This window comes from Macaca mulatta, chromosome 14, assembly GCF_049350105.2.
Source record: "Macaca mulatta isolate MMU2019108-1 chromosome 14, T2T-MMU8v2.0, whole genome shotgun sequence".
Lineage (NCBI taxonomy): Eukaryota > Metazoa > Chordata > Mammalia > Primates > Cercopithecidae > Macaca > Macaca mulatta.
The window spans coordinates 126,272,760-126,291,626 of NC_133419.1; the positions used below are offsets into that span (position 1 = coordinate 126,272,760).

The following is an 18,867-nucleotide window of genomic DNA, read 5'->3' on the forward strand; positions in this document are numbered from 1 at the left end:
TTCTGTTCCATTGGTCTATGTGTCTGTTTTTATACCAGTACCTTGCTGTTTTGGTGACTATAGCTCTATAGTATAATTTGAAGTCAGTTAATGTGATTGCTCCAGTTTTGTTCTTTTTGTTCATGATAGCTTTGGATATTCTGGATCTTTTGTCGCTCTGTATAAATTTTAGGATTTTTTTTTATTTCCATGAAGAACATCGTTGATATTTTGATACAAATTGCATTGAATCTTTAGATTGTTTTGGTAGTATGGACATTTTAAAAATATTGATTCCTGCAATCCATGAACATGAAATATATTTCTGGTTTTTGGTGTCTTCTTCAATTTCTTTCATTGGTGTTTTATAGCTTTTATTGTAGAAATCTTTCACTTCTTTTGCTAATTCCTAGGTATTTAATTTTTTCTGTGACTATTGTAAATATTATTTCTTTCTTGGTTTCTTTTTCAGATTGTTCATTGTTGGCATATAGCAATGCTACTGATCATTGTGTGTTGATTTTTTTATCCTGTAACTTCACAGAATTTTTTTATCAGTCCTAACAGGTTTTTGATGGAGTCTTTAGGTTTTCCAAATATAGGATTGTATCATCTACAAAGATAATTTGACTTCTTCCTTTCCAGTTTGGATGTCCTTTATTTCTTTCTCTTGTCTGATTGCTCTAGTTAGGACTTCCAGTACTATGTTGAATTATGGTGGTGAAAGTGAGCATCTTTGTCATGTTTCTGTACTTAGAGGAAAGGCTTTCAGTTTTTCCCGTTCAATATGATATTAGCTATGGGTCTGTCATACACAGCTTTTATTATGTTGAGGTGTGTTCCTTAGACCCCCAGTTTTTTTAGGGTTTTGTCATGAAAGGATGTTGAATTTTATCAAACGCGTTTTCAGCATCAATTGAAATATCATCTGGTTTTTGTCCTTCATACTGTTGATGTGATGTACCACATTGATTGATTTATGTATGTTGAATTATCCTTGCATCCCAGGGATAAATCTCACTTGGTTATGATCAGTGATATTTCTAATGTGTTGGTGAATTCAGTTTGCTAGTATTTTGTTGGAGATTTTTCCATCATTATTCAACAGAGATGTTGCCCAGGAGTTTTCTGTTTTTGATGTGTCTTTGTCTGGTTGGGTAATGCTAACTAAAAATACAAAAATTAGCTGGGCATGGTGGCGGGAGCCCGTAGTCTCAGCTATTTGGGACGCTGAGGTGGGAGAATGGCTTGAACTCAGGAAGCGGAGGTTGCAGTGAGCCAAGATCACACCACTGCACTTGAACCTGGGAGGCACAGTGAGATTTTATCTCAAAAAAAAGGATTGGTGAGCCTGACAAGAGAACATTTGAAATTATCCAACCAAAAAAGGAAATGGGAAAACAAAGAAAGAAAGGAAAGAAAGAAAGAAAGAAAGAAAGAAAGAAAGAAAGAAAGAAAGAAAGAAAGCAAGCAAGCAAGCAAGCAAGCAAGCAAGCAAGCAAGCAAGCGAGAAGCAGACCAGTGGAAATTATGGGACACCATAAACTTAACAAATCTTGATGTAATAAGAGTTCCTGAAGGAAGAAGGGAGAAAAAATTTACAAAGCATATTTAAGAAAATAATGGATGAAAGTTTTCCAAATCTGATGAAAGGGGATATCATTTGGGTACAGGAAACTTGGAGATCACCATCAAATTCTACCCAAAGAGGAGTATTATAATAAGACATATCATAATCAAATTATCAAAACTTAAAGGAAAAGAAAGAATACTTAAAGCAGTAACAGATGGGAGACATACTACATTCAAGAGTGCCCCAATATGGATTTCAGTATATTTCTCAGCAGAAACCCTGCAGGCTGGAAAAGAGTAGAGTGATGCATTCAAAGTGCTGAAGGAAAAAATCTGCTAATCAAGAATACTTTGCCTGACAAATCTGTCCTTCAAAAATAAGGGAAAAATTAAAACTTCCCCAGATAAACAAAAACTGAGAGAATTCTTCACCACTAGGCTTACTTTATAGGAATTACTAATGGGAGTTCTTTAAGCTAAAATGAACAACCACTAACTAAAAACAAAACAAAAAAAAGTAAAAGACCCAGTTGCTATAAGTAATAGAGTCATACTCAGAATTCTGTCACATTATAAAAGAGATGTGTAAAGTAATTCCTACCATGAAAGTTAAGAGACAAAACTATTAAAAATAATTGTACCTACAAAAAAATTATAAGGGACAAAAATTACCAAAATAAGTAAATTTTGATATCAAAATCATAAAAGGTGCGTGAATGGAATGAAAATGTACAGATTTTGCATGTGATTAAAGTTAAGTTGTTATTACCCTAAGGCTGCCTTGCTATAAGGATAGGATATTTTGTGTAGGCCTCATGGGTAATCACAAAGCAAAAAACTGTAATAGTTGCATGACATATAAAAAGAAAGTATTCAAAGCATACCACAACAGAAAACCATCAAACCACAAAGGAAGACAGCAAGAAAAGAAGAAAGAACCAAAGGACCTACAAAACAATCAGAAAACAATACTAAAATGATAGTAGCAATTTGTTAACTGTCAATAATTACCTTGAATGTAAATGGATTAAATTATCCAATAAAAAGGCATACAGAGGCTGAATAGATTGAAAAAACAAGATTCAACTATATGCTTGTAAGAGATTCACAGTGCTAGTATGGATGTACATAGATCGAAAGAGAACGAATGGAAAAAGGTATTCCACACAAAATGAAAATGAAAGAGAGTAAAGATAGCTATATGTAGACAGAATAAACATTAAGTCAAAAACTAGTTTTTAAAAAAGATACTCTCCTTATCTGGTAATACGAATTAATTAATTAGTTAAAAAGACAGAGATCATTACATAATGATAAATGAATTCATTCACCAAGAGTATATATAAGTTGTAAATATATACAAACCCAACATCTGAGCACCTAAATACATAAAGCAATTATTAAATGATCTGAAGGGAGAGATAGACGGCAATACTATACTAGTATTGCATTTTCAACAGTGAACAGATCATTTAGACAGAAAAGCAATAATGAAACAATGGACTTGAATTACACTTTAGACTAAATGGGCCTAACAGACATACAGAACATTCCACCCAATAGCATCAGAATACACATTCTTTTCAAGCATTCACGGAAAATTCTTCAGTATGATGTTAGTCCACAAAACAAACTTTACCAAATTTAAGAGAATTGAAACCACACCAAGCATCTTTTCAGATCACAGCAACAATAAAATAGAAATCAATCACGGAAGAAATATTGAAACACAACTATGTGGAAATTAAACAACATGCTCCTAAACAACTAAAGGATCTCAAAAGAAATTAAAAAAAAAAGAGTAAAAAAAATACCTCAACACAAAAATGGAAACACAATGTATCAAAGCTTATGGGATTCAGCAGAAACAGTCTTACGAAAAACATATATAATGTATATAATGGTAAACGCTTGCATTTAAGAATAATCCAGATAAACAACCAAATATTACACCTCAAGGAACTAGAGAAAGAAGTAAGCCTAAAGTTAGTGTAAGGAAGAATATAACAAAGACCAAAGCAAAAATAAATGAAGTAGAGACTATAAAAACAATAGAAAACAACACACAAGACTAAGAGATGGTTTTTTGGTTTTTGTTTTTTGAGATGGAGTCTCGTTCTGTCGCCCGGGCTGGAGTGCAGTGTGCGATCTCTGCTCACTGCAACTTCCGCCTCCTGGGTTCAAGTGATTCTCCTGCATCAGCCTCCTGAGTAGCTGGGACTACAGGCACATGCCACCACACCTGGCTAACTTTCTGTATTTTTAATAGAGACAGGGTTTCACCATGTTAGCCAGGATGGTCTTGATCTCCTGACCTCATGATCTGCCTGCCTCAGCCTCCCAAAGTGCTGGGATTACAGGCGTGAGCCACTGTGCCTGGCCTAAGAGATGGTTTTTTAAAAAGATACATAATTTCAGCAGACTAAGGAAATCACTAGACTAACCTGGAAAAAAAGAAAAATTCAATTACATAAGATAAGAAATGAAAAAGACATTGTAACCAATGTTACAGAAATACTAAAAATCATAAGAAACTACTATGAACAAACATATGCCAACAAATGGGATAATCTAGAAGAAATGAACAAATTCCTAGACAAATACAACCTACCAAGACCAAGTCAAGAAAAAATAGGAAATGTGAACAGATAAATAATGGCTAAGAAGATCAAATTAGTAATAATAAAAACATTTCATAAAAAAAAATTTCAAGACCAGAGAGTTTTACCACTGAATTTTTCCCAAATATTTAAAGAAGAACTAACATCAGAACTAACGTCTTCTCAAACTCATCCAAAAAATCAAAGCAGAGAGAAAACTTCCAAATTCACTTAACGAGGCCAGCATTACCCTGATACAAAATCCAGACAAGAACAGTAGGAGAAAGGAAAAGGACAGACAATATCCCTGATGAATGCATATGCAAAAATTCTCAACCAAATATTAGCAAACTGAATTCAAGAAAACATTAAAAGATTTATTCACCATCATTAGGAGGAGGTTCCAAGATGGCCAGATAGGAACAGCTCCAGTCTACAGCTCCCAGTGTGAGCAATGCAGACGATGGGTGATTTCTGCATTTCCAACTGAGGAACCGGATTCATCTCACTGGGGCTTTTCCAACAGTGAGTGCAGGACTGTGGGTGTAGACCACAGAGCGTGAGCCAGGCAGGGCAGGGCATCACCTCACCTGGGAAGCACAAGAGTTCAGGGAATTCCCTTTCCTAGCCAAGGGAAGCCATGACAGATGGTACCTGGAAAATTGGGTCACTCACACCCTAATACTGCATTTTTCCAATGGTCTTAGCAAATGGCACACCAGATTATATCCCTCACCTGACTTGGAGGGCCCCCACCCACAGACCCTAGCTCACTGCTAGCACAGCAGTCTGAGATCAAACTGCAAGGTGGCAGCGAGGCTGGGAGAGGGGCGCTCACCACTGCTGAGGTTTGAGTAGGTAAACGAAGCATCCAGGAAGCTTGAACTGGGTGGAGCCCACCGCAGCTCAAGGAGGCCTGCCTGCCTCTGCAGACTCCACCTCCGGGGGCAGGGTATAGCTGAACAAAAGGCAGCAGAAACTTCTGCAGACTTAAACGTCCCTGTCTGACAGCTTTGAAGAGAGTAGTGGTTCTCCCAGCATGGAGTTTGAGACCTGAGAACGGACAGACTGCCTCCTCAAGCGGGTCCCTGATCCCTGAGTAGCCTAACTGGGAGGCACCACCCAGTAGGGGCAGACTGACATCTCATACGGCTGGGTGCCCCTCTGAGAAGAAGCTTCCAAAGAAACGATCAGGCAGCAGCATTTGCTGTTCCGCAATATCTGCTATTCTGCAGCCTCCACTGGTGATACCCAGGCAAACAGGGTCTGGAGTGGACCTCCAGCAAACTCCAACAGACCAGCAGCTGAGGGTCCTGAGTGTTAGAAGGAAAACTAACAAACAGAAAGGACATCCACACCAAAACCCCATCTGTATGTCACCATCATCAAAGAACAAGGTAGATAAAACCACAAAGATGGGGAGAAACCAGAGCAGAAAAGCTGAAAATTCTAAAAATCAGAGAGCCTCTTCTCCTCCAAAGGAACACAGCTCCTCACCAGCAACAGAACAAAGCTGGATGGAGAATGACTTTGACGAGTTGAGAGAAGAAGGCTTCAAATGATCGGTAATAACAAACTTCTCTGAGCTAAAGGAGGATGTTTGAACCCATGGCAAAGAAGCTAAAAACCTTGAAAAAAGATTGTACGAATGGCTAACTAGAATAAACAGGGTAGAAGAGACCGTAAATGACCTGATGGAGCTGAAAACCATGGCATGAGAACTACGTGACACATGCACAAGCTTCAGTAGCCGATTCGATCAAGTGAAAGAAAGGGTATCAGTGATTGAAGATCAAATGAATGAAATGAAGTGAGAAAAGAAGTTTAGAGAAAAAAGATTAAAAAGAAACGAACAAAGGCTCCAAGAAATATGGGACTATGTGAAAACACCAAATCTACATCTGATTGGTATACCTGAAAGTGATGGGGAGAATGGAACCAAGTTGGAAAACACTCTTCAGGATATTATCCAGGAGAATTCCCCAACCTAGCAAGGCAGGCCAATATTCAAATACAGGAAATACAGAGAATGCCACAAAGATACTCCTCGAGAAGAGCAACTCCAAGACACATAATTGTCAGATTCACCAAAGTTGAAATGAAGGAAAAAAATGTTAAGGGCAGCCAGAGAGAAAGGCCGGGTTACCCACAAAGGGAAGCCCATCAGACTAACAGCAGATCTCTTGGCAAAAATTCTACAAGCCAGAAGAGAGTGGGGGCCAATATTCAACATTCTTTATTTTATTTTATTATTTTTTTTTTTTGGGATGCAGTCTCACTCTGTCACCCAGACTGGAGTGCAGTGGTGCAATCTTGGCTCACTGCAAGCTCCGCCTCCCGGGTTCATGCCATTCTCCTGCCTCAGCCTCCCAAGTAGGTAGGACTACAGGGACCTGCCACCGCGCCTGGCTAATTTTTTTGTATTTTTAGTAGAGACGGGGTTTCACCATGGTATTGATGACCTGACCTCATGATCCCCCACCTCAGTCTCCCAAAGTGCTGGGATTACAGGCGTGAAACACCCTGTCTGGCTCAACATTCTTAAAGAAAAGAATTTTCAACCCAAAATTTCATATCCAGTCAAACTCAGTTTCATAAGTGAAGGAGAAATACGATCCTTTACAGACAAGCAAACACCGAGAGATTTTGTCACCACCAGGCCTGCCTTACAAGAGCTCCTGAAGGAAGCACTAAACATGGAAAGGAACAACCTTACCAACCACTGCAAAAACATGCCAAATTGTAAAGACCATGGATGCTAGGAAGACACTGCATCAACTAACGAGCAAAAGAACCAGCTAACATCATAATGACAGGACCAAATTCACACATAACAATATTAACCTTAAATGCAAATGGGCTAAATGCTCCAATTAAAAGACACAGACTGACAAATTGGATAAAGGGTCAAGATCCATCAATGTGCTGTATTCAGGAGACCCATCTCATGTGCAGAGACACACAGAGGCTCAAAATAAAGGGATAGAGGAAGATCTACCAAGCAAATGGAAAACAAAAAAAAAAAGCAGGGGCTGCAATCCTAGTCTCTGATAAAACAGACTTTAAACCAACAAAGATCAAAAGAGATAAAGAAGGACATTACATAATGGTAAAGGGCTCAATTCAACAGGAAGAGCTAACTATCCTAAATATATATGTACCCAACACAGGAGCACCCAGATTCATAAAGCAAGTCCTTAGAGACCTACAAAGAGGCTTAGACTCCCACACAATAATAATGGGAGACTTTAACACCCCACTGTCAACATTAGACAGATCAATGAGATAGAAAGTTAACAAGGATATCTAGGAATTGAACTCAGCTCTGCACCAAGCAGACTTAATAGACATCTACCGAACTCTCTACCCTAAATCAACAGAATATACATTCTTCTCAGCACCACATGGCACTTATTCCAAAATTGACCACATAGTTGGAAGTAAAGCACTCCTCAGCAAATGTAAAAGAACAGAAATTATAACAAACTGTCTCTCAGAGAACAGTGCAATCAAACTAGAACTCGGGATTAAGAAACTCACTCAAAACCGCTCAACTATATGGAAACTGAACAACCTGCTCCTGAATGACTACTGGGTACATAACGAAATGAAGGCAGAAATAAAGATGTTCTTTGAAACCAATGAGAACAAAGACACAACATACCAGAATCTCTGGGACACATTCAAAGCAGTGTGTACAGGGAAATTTATAGCACTAAATGCCCACAAGAGAAAGCAGGAAAGATCTAAAATTGACACCATAACATCACAATTGAAAGAACTAGAGAAACAAGAGCAAACACATTCAAAAGCTAGCAGAAGGCAAGAAATAACTAAGATCAGAGCAGAACTGAAGGAGATAGAGACACAAAAACCCCTTAAAAAAAATCAATGAGTCCAGGAGCTGGTTTTTTGAAATGATCAACAAAATTGATAGACCACTAGCAAGACTAGTAAAGAAGAAAAGAGAGAAGAATCAAATAGACGCAATAAAAAATGATAAAGGGGATATCACCACCGACCCCACAGAAATACAAACTACCATCAGAGAATACTATAAACACCTCTACGCAAATAAACTAGAAAACCTAGAAGAAATGGATAATTTCCTGGACACTTACACTCTCCCAAGAATACACCAGGAAGAAGTTGAATCCCTGAATAGACCAATAACAGGCTCTGAAATTGAGGCAATAATTAATAGCCTACCAACCAAAAAAAGTCCAGGACCTGATGGATTCATAGCCAAATTCTACCAGAGGTACAAAGAGGAGCTGGTACCATTCCTTCTGAAACTATTCCAATCAATAGAAAAAGAGGGAATCCTCCCTAACTCATTTTATGAGGCCAGCATCTTCCTGATACCAAAGCCTGGTAGAGACACAACAAAAAAAGAGAATTTTAGACCAATATCCCTGATGAACATCGATGCAGAATCCTCAATAAAATACTGGCAAACCAAATCCAGCAGCACATCAAAAAGCTTATCCACCACGATCAAGTTGGCTTCATCCCTGGGACGCAAGGCTGGTTCAATATACACATATCAATAAATGTAATCCATCACATAAACAGCACCAAAGACAAAAACCACATGATTATCTCAATAGATGCAGAAAAGGCCTTTGACAAAATTTTACAGCCCTTCATGCTAAAAACTCTCAATAAACTAGGTATTGATGGGATGTATTTCAAAATAATAAGAGCTATTTATGACAAACCCACAGCCAATACATACTGAATGGGCAAAAACTGGAAGCATTCCCTTTGAAAACAGGGCAGTAGTCCTGTTAGGAAAGATTAGGGAATGCCATAGTAATATATGGGAATATAGCACAAGGGAATGCTGTTTTCTGTCATTTTCTAGGAGCAAAAAGCCTTTCTCAATAATCATTTCTCTACCCTCCCTCTGGGAAACACGTGGTGTTTCTAGGTCAATAGCGCCACCTAGTGGAACAGGAAGCCTCTCCATGAGGCACCTTGTCGATCCATTGCTACAACACTCTAGCCTCCCAATTCTCCTCCCTTTTTGCACCCCTATACTAGAGACCAGGCTTTATGCCACTTCTGTGAATGGGAAAACTTCACCTTCAACAATTAGAAGTAAAATGTCCTCCAAAGCCAAATTTTAGTTCTGATACTGCCCCATCAGTAGGAAAACCGCCATTAGGTCCCTAAGTTCTTTTAAGGCACCCATTCTGCCCCCAGTTAAAACAGTACTTAATTAGCAAGGAGATTTTAAGTCCAGAAGTTAACCAGAACCATTCTCTAAGGGTAAACCATTCTCTAAATACCTGAGATTGGGTAATTTAGAAAGAAAAGAGGTTTATTTAGCTCAAGGTTCTGCAGGCTTGGAAGTTCAAGGACATGAAGAGTTTGGCTTCATAGGCAGAAAAGGTCAAATGAGAAGAGAACAGGTACAAAGAGAGAAAACCTGAAGAGCATCCAGGCTTTATAACAACCACTCTTATGGGAACTAATCCATTCTTGTGAGAACTAATCCAGTGTTGCCAGAGTGAGAATGCAAAGCCATTTCATGACGAATCCACCCCCAAAACCCAAACACTTCCCACTAGGTCCCACAGCCCAACATCACCACATAGAGGATCAAATTTCAACATGAGTTTTGGTGGAGACAAACAAACCACATCCAAACCATATCCACCTTATACAAAAATTAACTCAGAATGGATCACAGACTTAAATATATAAAATGTAAAACTATATAAAACTTTTATAAAAAAATGAGAAAATTTTGGGGATTTAGAGCTAAGTAAAGAGTTCTTAGACTTACCACTAAATGTATGATCCATAAAAGGAAAAATTAATTAGTTGGACTTAATAAAATTTAAAAGTTTTGCTTGGTGAAAGGCCCTACTAAGGGCATAAAAATACAACCTATAGATCAGGAGAAAGTATTTTCATACCACCTGTTTGGCAAAAGACTAGTATCTAGAACATATAAAGAACTCTCAAAATTCAACACTAAAAACATAAATAAAATTAGAAAATGGGCAAAAGACATGAAACGGTTCACTAAAGAGAATATTCAAATGATGAATGCATGAGATTTTCAACATTATTAGCTACATTGAATTTAACGTAAATTAAAACCACAATGAAATGTTACCACATACCTAGGGAGTGGCTGAAATTAAAAGCTGACAGTATCAAATGCTGACGAGGATACACAAAAACTGGATCATTCATACACCACTGATGGGAATGTAAAATGTACATGGAAAATAAATTAGTTTGGCAGTTTCTTTTAAAACTAAACATGCAACTACCATATAGCCAGGCAATTGTACTCTTGGGCATTTATTCGAGAGAGATGAAAACATATTTACACAAAAATCTGTATGTGAATGTTTATAGTAACACTGTTTACAATTGCAAAAAAAAAAAAGGGGAAATAATCCAGATGTCCCCCAGCGGGTAAATGTTTAAACAAACTGTGATACATCCATGCCATGGAATACTGCTCAACAGTGGAAAAGAACAACCTGGATGAATCTCCAGATAATTTTTTGAGTGAAAAAAAATCCCAAAAGTTCTATACTGTATGATTCCATTTAAATAGGAAGTCAGGGTGGAAAGATATTGGGTGTAGATATAAAATGGCAACATGAGGGAACTTTGTTCTTTATCTTGACCTTATCAATGTTAATATCCTTGTGTGATATTGTAGCATGGTTTTGCAAGATGTTACCAGTGGAGATAATTGGGTAAAGTGACAGAGGATCTCTTATTTCTAAAAATTTAAGAAGTAAGCCAGATACAAAGAAATAGGATGTAAAGAAAACCTCATTCATGAGTTCATGTCCTTTGCAGAGACATGGATGAGGCTGGAAACCATCATTCTCAGCAAACTAACACAGGGACAGAAAACCAAACACTGCATGTTCTCACTCATAAGTGGTAGTTGAACAAAGAGAACACATGGACACAGGGAGGGGAACATCACACACTGGGGCCTGTCAGGGGGCGGGGAGCAAGGGGAAGGAGAGCATTAGGACAAATAACTAATACACGCGGGGCTTAAAACCTAGATGATGGTTGATGGGTTCAGCAAACCACCATGGTACATTTATACCTATGTAACAAACCTGCATGTTCTGCACATGTATCCCAGAACTTAAAGTAAAATTTTAAAAAAAGAGGAAGAAGAAATACAAGAAAACCTCATTCACAGTCTGGCGCATCTAGTCTTCTTTTTATTTAGAATAGTTGATTCTCAATCCTGGATGTTGTTAACTCCCACGGTAGACTTTTGGTGATGTCAGGAGACATTTCTGATGGTCACAATGGAAAGAGTACTGCTGAATCTAGGGGGTAGAGGCCGGGAATGCTGCCAAACATCCCAAAATGCACAGAACAGCCCCCATAACGAAGAAGTGTCAAGACAAAAATGTCAATAGTGCTGAGGTTGAGAAACCCTGATTTACAACATTAATATCTTTCACTCTATCCCTCCCAAATGAGGAATCTCATTGATTATTAGTAATTTCAGGACAGGAACTAAGTGAAATAAATTACTAAGTGAAAGGAAGTAACTAAATGTTTTTCTCCTGAGGGATAAAGGCTAAAATTACCAAAAATGAAAATAAATCAAAATTAATTCAACCAAACTTGATTTTCATTGTACATGTAGCAATACTAGATGTTATGAATAACAACAAATATAACACATATGCTGCCCCAAAAAGCTTGATATTCTTGAGAGAATAAGACACATATACTTGGAAAAGTAATAACAGTAAGGCAAAATATAAGTAAAAATGCTTAATATGTAAATAAGAATAATTGAGAATAACAAACTTGAGTTGCCGTTAAACAATAGATTTAAGAAGAAAAGAATTTTAGAATAGAAAGCAATTAACAATATCTCATTTAACTATTGATTTTGTAGGTGAAATAGCTGAAACACAGACTAACTTACCCAAATTATTAAAGCAAATTACTGAGACCAGAACTCTAGTCTCCTGATTCCTGTTCCTTTGTTGCTGCTTCCTGTATAACACACTGCCTTTGTGATTGCTGGAAAGAGACATAAACACAGAAGGCCCTGTATGACTATCAGTGGAAATGTACATCATCTCTTCATCATCATCATCCTGTAGCAATGCTAGACGTTGTGAATACTAGATGTTGATTCTCAATCCTGGATATTGTTGACCTCATGGTGGATTGGACATTTGGTGATGTCTGGAGACAGTTTTGATTGTCCATCATCATCGCAGCTGACATTTGAGTGTTTAGTAAACATACTGGTGAAGGTCTCACATTATGAAATATCAGAAAGCAAGATTGGAAAGGAAAGAGCAGCTCAAGAAGAAAAGACTCAACAGAATAATAACAGTCTCAATCTAAATGTTGTAGGTGTTAAATGACAAAAGCAAGTGCTACAGAAATTTCAACGATGGTCAGATTCCAATGGCTGAAGGGTAGTTAGGCTTGGTAGAAGAGGTGAGTTGGAGCTGAGAATTCAATAGCTCCATGGGATTCGGAAGGAGACGAGAGGACAATCTAGATAAAGAAGGCAGTGTAGGGCACAGAGTTAAATAAGCCAAGTGGCTTTCAGGACAGCGAAGAAACAAAACTAGCTAGAATAGAGGACTTGAGTAGAGGGGAAATAAGACTGAAAAGGCAGGATGGCTCCAGGTTGTGCAGGAACCCAGGGAAACTGAATTTACTCTGGCAAACATAAATCACTGCAAGTGCTTAAGCAAAATAACTTGATTAAAGTTTTAGGAAGATTCATCTGGCAATGATGTAGGATGGATTGAGCCAAAAGAGATATAAGGGAAGGCAGGGAGCTATTCATCTAATAAGAGTAAGAATGAAGAATAACAATACTATACAGTATCTATAATGTATTTAGTTATTATTACTTGGCAGACACTGTGCTAACATGCACTTTTTAATTTAATTCTCACCACAACCCCATAAAAGAAATTGAGTTAGTGAAATTTTTTCCCCTCCACTCTCACATACCACTCAACACAACACTTGCGACACCACATATATGGGAGTTATTTCCCCACACACCAAGCAATCAACTCTGCAGTGGACATCAGCTGGGTGTCTTCTAGTTCCATTGTGATTCTATCTACTTCGAAATAGGGTCAGAGCTGGAAGAGGTACCTAGGGCAAGCATGTGAGAGAGAGGGGGTATGAAGCTTCCATGCCCTCTCTGGGCATGCCACCCTCAAGGAACCTCTATATGTTCAACTATTCGGAAGCTCCCCACAAGCTATCCTTTTAACTTTTTATGGAAACTGTATTGCATAGGCATGATTGATTACATTGGTCATTGGTGATCAACTCAGTCTGTAGCCTCTCTCCCCTCCCTGGTGACCGGGACATAGGGCTGAAAGTTCCAACCAATTCTAATCATGCCTTGGTCTTTCTGGTGACCAGCCCCCATCCTGCAACCAGTCATCTCCCTAGCATTCAAAAGCCACTCTTATCATTTAGGAGATTTCAAAGGGGAGATTTCTAGCCTAGGTGAGATGTCGCCCAGGCTAGAGTGCAGTGGTGTGATCATAGCTCACTACAGCCTCTACCTCCCGCGCTCAAGCATATTATCCCCATTTTGTAAGTGAGAAAATTTAGTCAAAGAGAGGCTAAGTAACTTGTCCTTTTCACAAACTAGGGAGTAGAGAAGGCAGAATTTGTGCCTAGATAATGTGACACCATAATATGAGCTTATATTCTTAACTATACCATGTAAACAAAGTATGGGAGGCCATTGTTTGGACTAGCCTCCTGCATTAGGTCCCAAGAGACCAAACAAACCAGAATGAAGTCATTCAAATAGGTGCCACATAATCAAACTGACATCTGAAACAGGCCAGTTTTCCAAAAACAGAAGATTCGTAGCAACCAATCAGGAGTACGGTTTACCTAAGCTAGCATGATGAGGATGTTCCCTGTTTTAACACTATAAGGAAAGAAATTCTGAACCGACCAATCTACTTTTTGTTCCATTTCTGCTTTCTTCTACCCTTTTCTGCCTATGAAGCCAAACTCTTCTACTCACTTCATCTGAACACTCATTCTATTTTATAAAATGAGGTATTGTTTGATTCTGGAATCACAAGTAAGAGCCAATTTGAACTTGAAGCTAAATTTGCTGTAACTGTATCTTTCGATAACCATGTCCTCCCATATTATTAAATGTGTTACTGAAAGAATCCAAGAATGAAATAATTAGGACTGAAATAGTAATCAGTAGCAAAAAGGGAATGGAAAGGAGAGTAATAAAGCTTAATAATGTAATGTTTATTAGAAAAATGAGGATGAGAAAAAGTAAAAAATGATTAAATGTTGGGAGTGATCAATACCACAGATACAAACAGGGGAAATCACACGGTGAATCCAGAGGGGAAAGATTAAGTAATAAAAATTTCAGATATTTGGGAGGCCGAGGCAGGCAGATCATGAGGTCAGGAGATCGAGACCATCCATGCTAACACAGTGAAACCCTGTCTCTACTAAAAATACAAAAAAATTAGCCAGGCGTGGTGGCGGGCACCTGTAGTACCAGCTACTCAGCAGGCTGAAGCAGGAGAATGGCGTGAACCCAGGAGGCGGAGCTTGTAGTGAGCAGAGATTGCGCCACTGCACTCCAGCCTGGGCGACAGACCGAGACTCCGTCTCAAAAAAAAATTCAGACATGTTGCATTCGGGAGGATGAAAAGACATCTATGTAGAGACGCTAGAACACAGCTAAGGTAGATATTAGAAACTCAGGAGAAAGGTAAGGACTAGAAATACAGATTTTGAAATTACTCCATATAAAATGGATAGTGGAAGCAACAAAACCATTAAGCTCTCCAAGATTTAAAAAAACAAAAACAGAAAGGATCAACACTTGGGGTACAGCAATAGTTGAGAGGCAGAAGAGAGCTGGGAGGAGAGCCAGGACAAGGTACCCTGAGTTCCACGAATGAGAGTTTCAGGACAGGGCAGTGAACACACTTGGTACCACACAGGCTGCCTTCTTTCATTCTGTACTTTCTCCCTGGAAGACCTTGTTCTTACCCTTTACTTAAACCACATCCACCTATATGCAAATGAGTCATACATCCACATCACTAGGCCATATGTTTCATCTAAGCTCCAAGCTCAGTCCTCATTCTTTTTTACTTCTTCAAAGTAGGTTAATAACTTGTCCTCATCACAAACAGGGAGTAGAGGAGGCAGATTTTGTGCCTAGATAATATGACACCATAATATGAGCTTATATTCTACCTACTTTTATCTCCACCTGGAGGCCCCCAGGGTATCTCAAATTCTACATGCCCAAAATCTAACTCTGTCTCTCAAAACACGGTTTTCTTCCTGTATTCCCTATCTCAGAAAACAGAATCCAGTTGTGCAAACAGGAATCCTATGAATAATCCATGACCTGCCTCTCTTTCACATCCCAACCCCAGTCAATCCATTTCAAGTCATCATGAGTTTTAGCAACTATCTCTATCGCCTTCTTGAAATCTCTGGCTATTATCCTCCTGGCCTAAGCTACCACAGTCTTCCACCTGGAATAATGTAACTGTCTCCCACTTGGACTTCACATATAATCTTCCCCTCTTCAAATCCATTCTCCTCAGTGCTGCCAACAAATAACTTCAAATGCAAATCTGAATATATAGCCCTTATCTGACTAAGTCAAGCCCCAACCCTGCTTAAAACACTTCAGTTTCTAGAGCTCTTATCAAATCTCTTGCCTTGGCCTGCAGGACCTGCACGACTTGACCCTTGCCTATCTCTCAGTCTCATCTCTACCATTATTTTCTTTGCTGGTCTTTATGTTTCTTGACTCTTCCATTCTCATAGACCTTTGAGTATGCTATTCTCGCTACCTAGCAAACTCCTTTCACCCTCTTCACTTCCCTCCACGTCCTTTCACCTACTTATCCTTCAATTCTTGGTTCAGTGACACTGTGCCAAATCTCCCTATTATTAAATGTTCTCATTGAACCATTTGCCTCTCCTTAGCATTGAACACAACTGTAATTTTATAATACAGTTGCCCCTTGAACACCACAAGTTTGAACTCACAGGTTCACTTATATGTGAATTTTTTTCAACAAAAGGCAATGGAAAATACAGTATTTGAGAAATGTGAAACCTGAGTATACAGAGGGCCAACTTCTCATATAAGTGGGTGTGTAGGTCTAACTTGAGGACTTAAGTATGCATGGATTTTTGGCATATGCAGGGGCCCTGAAACCAATACCCAGATTACACTGAGGGACAACTGTAATTTGTGATTATTTGATCAGTGTCAATTTCTCCTATCAGACCAAAATCTCCATAAGGGCAGAAATTGTGTCTTTTTATTCACTATCAAATCACCAAGACATAGCACAGTACTAACCACGGGGGTTCATTAAATACTTGCAGAATTTATTATCAAATACTTTTAAGAAGTAAAAAAGAATGAGGGCTGAGCAAGACAACTGGAGCTGACTATCAAGATCACTGGTGACCTTTGAAAGTACAGTTTGAATATACTGATGAGGGTAGAATCCAGAATGTAGGGACTTAAGGAACAACTGAGCAAAGAAAATAGGGGAGAGAGGATGGGCAAAAAGGCTGACAGAAGGGAGCAGCAGTGTCAAGGGAAAGCTGGTTATTTTCATGTTGTTATTCTTTATGCCATTATTGTTCTGCCTTCAATACCGAGAAGACTTAAACAGAGAAGAACTGAAAATATTAGAGACAGGATGTAATCAGTCAGAAAAGGGAGGACTATAGTTGAAGAAGTTTGTCTGAAAATGTCAACAAAGAGGTGAGGTAAGCAAAGATATCATAAAGGAGTGGTTAACTTGGCCGGGCGCGGTGGCTCACGCCTGTAATCCCCACACTTTGGGAGGCCGAGGCGGGTGGATCACCTGAGGTCAGGAGTTCAAGACCAGCCTGGCCAACATGGCAAAACCCCGTCTCTAATAAAAATACCAAAATTAGCTAGGCACGGTGGCACGTGCCTGTAATACCAGCTACTCAGGAGGCTGAGGCAGGAGAATCACTTGAACCCAGGAGGCGGAGGCTGCAGTGGGTCGAGATCGCGCCATTGCACTCTAACCTGGGCGACAAGAAGGAGACTCTGTTTCAAAAAAAAAAAAAAAAAAAGGAGCGGTTACCTTAAGCATGATGATATAACCAGTTGAAAGCAATATCTGAGTGCATAAAGAAGTTGATGAGTTGATAAACCAACAACACCTAATTAGGGAAAGCATACGGAAGAGAGCTGTGTTGCAATCAAAAGGTAAGGAAGCCATGTTAAACGACACCGCTTAGATGTAATCAGCAAAATCCAGATTACGGGAGATTGTACAGGACCAATCACCTGGTTCCTTTGACAAATAAATTGCAAGGAAAAAAAAATGAAGGAGGAATTTAAAGAATAAAAGAAGCTTAAGAACATATGGATTTGACATATCACATGGATTTGACTGGATCCTGACCCAGGTAAGCAGACTAAAAAAAAAAAAAGACAAGCAGAAAATTGAACTCTGGATATTTGATGATAGCAAGAAAACATATTAAGTACTTCAGGTGTGATAATAATATTATGGTATGCTTTTAAGACGTCCTTTAATTTTCCAGAGATTATACTGAAATATTTAGATTTCAGATACTTTGTATTTGCTTCAAAACAATACAAGACAAGGTATGTGGTTAGTGATACAGAAATAACAAGACGGGTCATAAGTTAATCATTGCTGAATCTGATATTGAGTTCACCGGGCTTCATTATGTATGGCTTTTCAAAATTCGTTTGAAATTTTCCATAACAAATTTTTAAGATGAGATTTGGTTTGCAGAGTAAGATTTTCTTCTATATACTCTATTTTAAGTGGTCTTGGTTAAAGTTTCTTGTTTAAGGTTTGACCTGGGTTCAGTAGATTTCTGGGAACCACAAGCATTATTAAATCAGATCTAAGAAAAATTGGAGGACTAAATAATCCACAAAAAAACCAGGGTTGGGTAGAACACAAGATACCACTTGAAATATGAAATATGCAGGAGTAGATCCTTCAAGTTGCTATGTATTAAAGGTTTTCAAAGATCAACATTTAATATAAAGGATAACAAGAAACTAATTGGGGCAACGCACGGTGGCTCACGCTGGAAATCCCAGCACTTTGGCAGGTGGAGGCCGGCGGATCGCTTGAGGTCAGGAGTTCAAGACTAGCCTGGCCAATATGGTGAAACCCCGTTCTCTACTAAAAATACAAAAATTAGCTAGCTATGGTGGCACACACCTGTAGTCCCAGCTACTCAGGAGGAGCTCAGTGCGCCGGGGCTTCATACAACCGCTCTGTCAGGCCCTAAGGGCACGTCTAGAGCGCCCAGGCAGACGGTTGGAACCATGCCCTGAGCGCCTTCCCCTCCCGGCACCACTGGCCCCGCAGCAGCCAGCAGTTGAGAAGGGCGGAGGCTGATTCCAATGAGGTGGCAGAACGTTAGGCGGCCTCTCCAAAATCCCAGCTACCTCGCCGTTAGCCAAGGTTTGAGAGTTTTCTCCTTCTCTTCGAGGGCCCAACCTCCCTTCCAGACTTACTACACCGTAGGCATCGCAGCAACAACTGCTGCCTGCACGCCTCAGCTAGGCGGGCTCGGATATCCATTTTTAGCGCAGCATGCGAAATCCCGGGCATGCTCCCGCTTGCGGAGAAGGCCAAGAGAAAATGTGCGCCAA

At 39.2% G+C, this 18,867-nt stretch overlaps 1 protein-coding gene and 1 long non-coding RNA gene across 2 annotated transcripts in view; one reads left to right on the top strand and one right to left on the bottom strand.

The window, feature by feature from the left end:
* HYLS1 (HYLS1 centriolar and ciliogenesis associated) overlaps nt 1-18,867 on the top strand; it is a 208,526-nt gene that overhangs the window by 177,165 nt on the left and 12,494 nt on the right. The window lies entirely within an intron of this gene.
* On the bottom strand, nt 11,365-18,862 carry LOC144334486 (uncharacterized). Its single transcript, XR_013404369.1, has 3 exons — nt 18,730-18,862; nt 12,094-12,191; nt 11,365-11,502 (listed from the first exon to the last, which is right to left on the bottom strand). It is a non-coding gene; the product is annotated as an uncharacterized LOC144334486 (long non-coding RNA).